The following is a 6,397-nucleotide window of genomic DNA, read 5'->3' on the forward strand; positions in this document are numbered from 1 at the left end:
GATAATATTGGACGAGTCACCTTCTAAAACCAAATAACTACCCAAATTTTTATCCTTCGAAATGATATAAATCAGAGGCTCTAAACAATTAAGTAAAACACACCTTCAAATAGTATCGAGAAATGTAGTTTCAACGTTGAAAATCTTTGTGATAGCCTTAAAATATAATTTCATCTCTAATTATGAAATTTAAGACTTAAAAAATAATGTAAATCGAGCACATCTATGAAAACTTGAAAATCTTGAAATTTGACAGTAAAAAAATGCATTACAAGATGCACTATTTTCAAAACTTGAAATCCATTTTTTCTTATATCTATGCATCTTGATGTCCAAATGATCAATTTGAGGATATTTGGGTATCCAAACAACCTCTTCTAGTAAAGTTTTCGAGTTGTGCACTAATTTGATTATTAGAGCCTTGCACTTATATAAACTTATGGGAAAATTACATAAAATCCTCAAGACTGACCCCCAACCTAACTTCTTCTCTCACTTTTCCCCCCAAAAATATGCAAATACCCCCTCCCCCAATCAAATTAAAAAATAACTAAACTACCCTCCCTTACTTTTACCTTACCTACGCCTCCCTTTCCTCTGTGTAAGTGCGCAACACTTTGGAGTCACAACGCTCTGACACTGTCTATGTGCGCTATGGCTGTGGATCATGCATTTCGGCACAGTGTAAGTGCACTTCGGCAGTGGAATATGGAGTCACAGTGCTCCGGCACTGTGTATATGCACTTCGGCAGTAGATGTGCGCTCTGGCAGTGCAACATTCTGGAGTCACAACGCTCCGGCACTATCTATGTGCTCTCCGACAGTGGATCATGCACTCCGGTAGTAAAATCTAGAGTCACAGCGCTCCGGCACTGTGTATGTGCGCTCTGGCACTATCTATGTGCGCTCTGGCACTGTGTAAGTGTGCTTCGGCAGTGAAATCTGGAGTCACAACGCTTCGGCACTGTGAATGTGCGCTCCAACAGTTGATGATGTGCTCTGGCACTGTGAATGTGCACTCGACACTATGAAAGTGCTCTCCAGCAATGCAGCACTCTAGAGTCACAGCGCTCCGGTAGTAGATCATGCATGCTTCGATACTGTGTAAGTGCGCTTCGGCAGTGTAATATGGAGTTACAATGCTTTAGCACTGTGTATGTTCGCTCCGGCAGTGAATCATGCGCTCCAGCACTGCGGTGGTTTGTTCCGGCAATGAGCTCCAAAAGTCAACGTCAAATCTGGCCAAATTGATTTTTGTGTACGGGAATGGCTTTTCCTTTTAAAAAACTAAAACTTTTTCTTTTTGGGGATATTTGCATAGAAAGTGTGTTCTTTGGAAAAAAATGAGAGAAAAACTTAAGCTGGAGATAAGTTGCATAAAAAATGTAGTATTAGGGGTTTTTTTGTAATTCTCCCGAAACTTTTTCTTAATGTAAAAGATCCGATGCAAAATGATATACTTAAAATTCCCTAAAATGTGGGCTTCAATGGCCACTTTTTGGCTTTCCCAGCTTAAATCCAATGTACCCACCCATTAAACAAGGAACATGTCAGTCCATAGAAAACCGACCATTAAGAGGGAACAATTCACGTGTTTTTGAAATATGGCTGAGTTCCACGTGTTTATTCCATTTCTATCTTAACCTTCACTATTTTGAAAATGCGACACATTTCCATATTATAAACTGTGAATTTTATGTCTTTATCAAGAATGTGGTGGTGTTTTTTTTAAAAGGGAAAATTAAGAATATTATATTGAAATTGTATAGATGAGACCATTTATCTTGGAAAATGACTGACAACAAGACTTTATATGCAAGTTACCGCAACTAAATCAAGTTCGTAACGTTTTACTAGAAATATACTTTTTTTAGTAAATATCCCTCAACCCAATAATAAGAGTTTAAACTACTTTTTCTTATTTTTACCACACATTTCTCTCCTCTTTCCTACGAAAAGATGGTCCGGCGTATTTTTAGGGCGTTCCGGTAGTGTAATGTCAGTCCGGTAAAAGTAGTGGCGGTCTGGCAGTACAAGTGGCAATCCCGCATTGATAAAGAACGGTCAGGCAGTACAAGTAGCAGTCCTACATTGACAAATAACGGTTCGACAATAGGCCCATGCGGTCCGGCACTGTCAAAGAGCGGTCCTACAATAGGCCCATACGGTCCGACAACAGGCCCATGCAGTCTACCAACAGGCCCAAAGTGCGGTCCGATACTTTTTAAGTTTAACGGGGTCCGACAATGTCAAAGAGCGGTCCGACAACTCATGTAAACCCACGTGAATGTCCGGCCAAAATTAAATTTTTATTTACGAAAAAAGTAATTTCGTCAAAAAAACATACCTTTTTTTACTTGGAGGTATCGGCTAGAAAAGTATATTTTGGGAGTGAGAAAAAAAAATTGGTTGGGGGTAACTTGCATAAAAAGTCTAGTCTTGGGAGTTATTTGTAATTTTCCCTTTCTTTTTTTTTTACAAGGATGTCATAATTATTTCGAGCCATTCGATACAAAATTAGATGGCTTAGCGTGTGTCACGAAATTTAAAATGTTTATTTTTCAACTTTGAATCTAATAAGTGATTTGCTCATAACCATCTGTTTTGAATATAAAGGACAATAGTGATTGTGACTTTATTGGGCTAAGCTAAAAGTAAAAGACATGGTTTCTATGAGTTAATATATAAATAAGTCACCTCTTGAATTTTTATTTTTTATATGGATTTTTTGACTCAATTTTAAGGGCATGTAACCTCTAACATGGAGATCATGAATATAAAAATAAATACATAAATTTTGAAAATTGGAAATAATAATTCTATTAAAAAAATATTTGGTCAGGGACCACAAATATAGAAATGCGGTCCCCGCCGCATGAATCAATTTTCCAAAAGTAAATGATCTATTATATACTTTTCGTATTATATTTGATGGAAATAAGGGTCGTAAAAATCGGAGTTGGATCCTAAATTACTAGGGATTAATTTCCGAGTTGGATGGTCTGATTCGTGTGATTCCCAAGTCATATCATCATACATATACAATAGAAAATAAAAAGTTCTCAAAAAATTGTTGAATTAGGCAATTTTGAGATTCCTGAAACTAGAATTGTCCACCCAGCAAACTAACCTATACCATACGATTTTGAGTTAGCCCGCCAATTTTTAAAACCCTTGTAAAAACAAAGCCTATTATACCATGAGCCCTTGAATAGAAAATCTTCTTCAGCCCTTGAATACAAAATCTTCTTCAAGTCATATGCTCTTTCCTTTTTGAATAACAAATGTCCCAAAGTTTATAATATCTTTATAAAGCCTTATCTATATAGGAAATTTGTCAAATTGTATTTATAATTTGAAATTACTTAACGTGTTGCCCATAATTTGGTCTAAATTGCCTATCATTATTTTAATCAAATTTCAAGTTTTAAAATTTATCAAAATACACCTAAAATAAAATACTAAATATTCAAATGCTAGTCCATTTTAAATTTCTCTATTTAGCGAAATATCGCAATGATTGTAAGCCTCATCATGTTCATACTTGATAATGTTTTAAGAATGGATGTGATTTGCATAAGATTGCAATCTTAAACAATCAAATTAAGGTTCACTTTCAAAATTTATAATAAATATGATTTTGGTATAAAAAATTCTTAGGATGGCTTGAGAGTCTATTTTGATATCTAATTATAAAATTTTAAGCTTAAAAAATGATTCAAATCAAGTAGATCGACATACATACGAAAATATAAAAAATGGACAGTCCAAATAATGTGTTGCGAGATACACTATTTTTAGGACTCAAAATCAATTTTCTTTTTATATTAATACATTGCGCTGTTTAAATGATAATTTAGAGGGTTTTCCAATATCAAAACAATCTTTTATAATATATTTTTGATGTGCACCGTAATTCTAAATTTTAACGTCGCAGCCTTATACGAACTTTTTCATTTAATAATTATTGCATCTTCTCTTATTTCTCGTTTTCGTTGGTCTATAAAATTTTCCACGGATTTTCTAAGAAGCAAGAGCGGCGACCCCGACCGACTTCGAAGGACAGAAAAAATCGACATATAAAACACGATTTTGAACTAGCCACTGATTCCGGATGCCACACCCCCAAATGCAAAATCTCTCTCTTTCCCATTAATTACCCATCTCTCGCTTTCCCTTCGAGTGAATTGGACCACTAAGTCCTAAGTTCAATAGGATTTCTCAGCGGTTAGTTATACACAATTGGAACGCTGCCTCTAAATTAAATTATTCAAGTTGATCAACTACCTAGAAATTTAAATTTTTTTAAGCACATATGCTATGTTCTTATGGGAGTATAATTTACTTTGACTTCCTCAGTCAGAAGAGTTACTTTGAAGGATTTTTTCAATTTAAAATTTTGATAACTATTTAAAAATTACATTATTCTAAAAATATATATATGAAAATTTTAGTTTTCTAACACTTAGATTTCATCGTCTAAAAATTAGAAAATCTCTATTCAATTTCGAGAAATTAATTTTTTCAAGTACATAAAAGGATACAATTAGAAAAAAATTCTATAGAATTTAATCAATGGGTTGAAAATATTACATCATCAAAATTTAAAATCCTAAAATTAACTCAATAAAAAATTTTACTCCAGGAAGTAAATGGACATTTTCTTTTTCATAAATAAAATTAAAATTTTACCCGAGGAATTAAATGGACATTCCCTTTTTCGGAAGTAAAATAGCTTTTGTGGATAGCTAATGATGGTAAAATTCCTCCACTCACACCTTATTGTTCGTCCGTCGTTGACAACACGGGGCAAGGTTTTCATAATTTGTAAGTTTCTAGGCAATTTTGAGGGAAAAGCTTGGCACATATAAATATGGAAACCACTCACAGGTGAAATTGTAAAATGAATTCACCTATAGGTTTGCCGATATCTAATTTTTTTTGTGGGAATGTCGCATCGTACCAATTCTAATAAAGTAGGTACAGTGCCATATCAGGGACATAACAAGGTCTATGACACTCCAAGGATTTTGGCAGCCTTTTAAATATAAACCGAAATGAGAGAATTTGGTGGTGCTGTTGTTTCGGTTAGATTCGAACCGTTTCAGGCTATATTAGTCTGCTTTTAGTGTGTTTCAGTCGAAACTTTGGGCTACTTCAATCAGAAAAGGAAAACTTATATAAACTTATATATTTTTTTATTTTTTATATTTAATTTTTCTATTGTTTTTATATATTATATATAAATATAAATATCTAATTTATTTATATTAAAATTATTTAAAAAAGTATAAAGTCTTCCCTCAAATCGGTCGAAGCACCGAATTGCTTTAATTTTTTCTCACCAAACCAAAGAAGGCTCTGAAGCGAATATGATAACATTGACCACGACGACTCTTGCTATTGTGGGGTGAAATTACTGTACACTTTTGATTATGGGCATTAGAAAGAGTTTTTCTCATAAATATATGGGAAATGTTTCTATACTTTTTCTACATCATAAAATAACTATGCTTATACTTTCCCTACAACATAAAAGAACTATGCTTCTCCTACCATCCAGCCATCTAATTTTGATTAAGAGAGCCACTCATTATTTGATCTTAGATTTGACATCTTAGAGTATTTTATTTTTATTTTTTTATATAAATTGTATGAATATGAAATTTGATATGTGCCATCTTCTCATTGGGGGCCACCTATAAAAAATATTAAAAATAATTTTTTGATAAAATATAATGGCCAAAATACTACTTAAAACGTTTAAAGGTATTTTGATCATTTTATTTTATTAAAAATATGTTTTTATATTTTTCGCTAATACGAGTCTAATAGAAGATTGGACGTACAAAATTTGATGTCACAATAATTTATAAAAAAAATTTAAAAATAAAGTAGTGTAGAGACGTGAAATTGTGATTGGAGTAATTTCAGCTCTTCATTATGGACGGTTGGATAAAAAGAAGTATATAAATTTTATGATGTAGAAAAAGCATATAAAGTTTACCTTAAATATATATCGTATGCAGTTTACAATGTAATGAAATCCAGTTTACAATGGAAAGAAATCCATGCCACAAATTTCAAAATGTAACCTATATCAGGCGTTTAGAAAAAGTTAAGGCTAATTTCCGTCTTTCATTTTCTCATGTTTTGTCCCTGGGATAAAAACAAAACAAAATTTTGAATCAAAATGGAGGGCATCTTGATCCAATTTTTTCGAAAATGGTCGAGATCCTAAACGAACCTATTAACATATTCCGCGTGGCAACAAGTAGCGAATGAAGGCAAAATCGTCATTAAAAGCTAATTTCCCAAAAATAAGAAAAAAGTCAAGATTTTGGACGCTCCCTGTTAGGTCGCAGCATTTCAAAAAGACTGCTCCTGCTCCCACTCT

This window comes from Amborella trichopoda, chromosome 3 (genome assembly GCF_054954075.1).
Source record: "Amborella trichopoda isolate Santa Cruz 75 chromosome 3, AtrichopodaSantaCruz75HAP2 v2.0, whole genome shotgun sequence".
In the NCBI taxonomy this organism is placed as follows: Eukaryota; Viridiplantae; Streptophyta; class Magnoliopsida; order Amborellales; family Amborellaceae; genus Amborella; species Amborella trichopoda.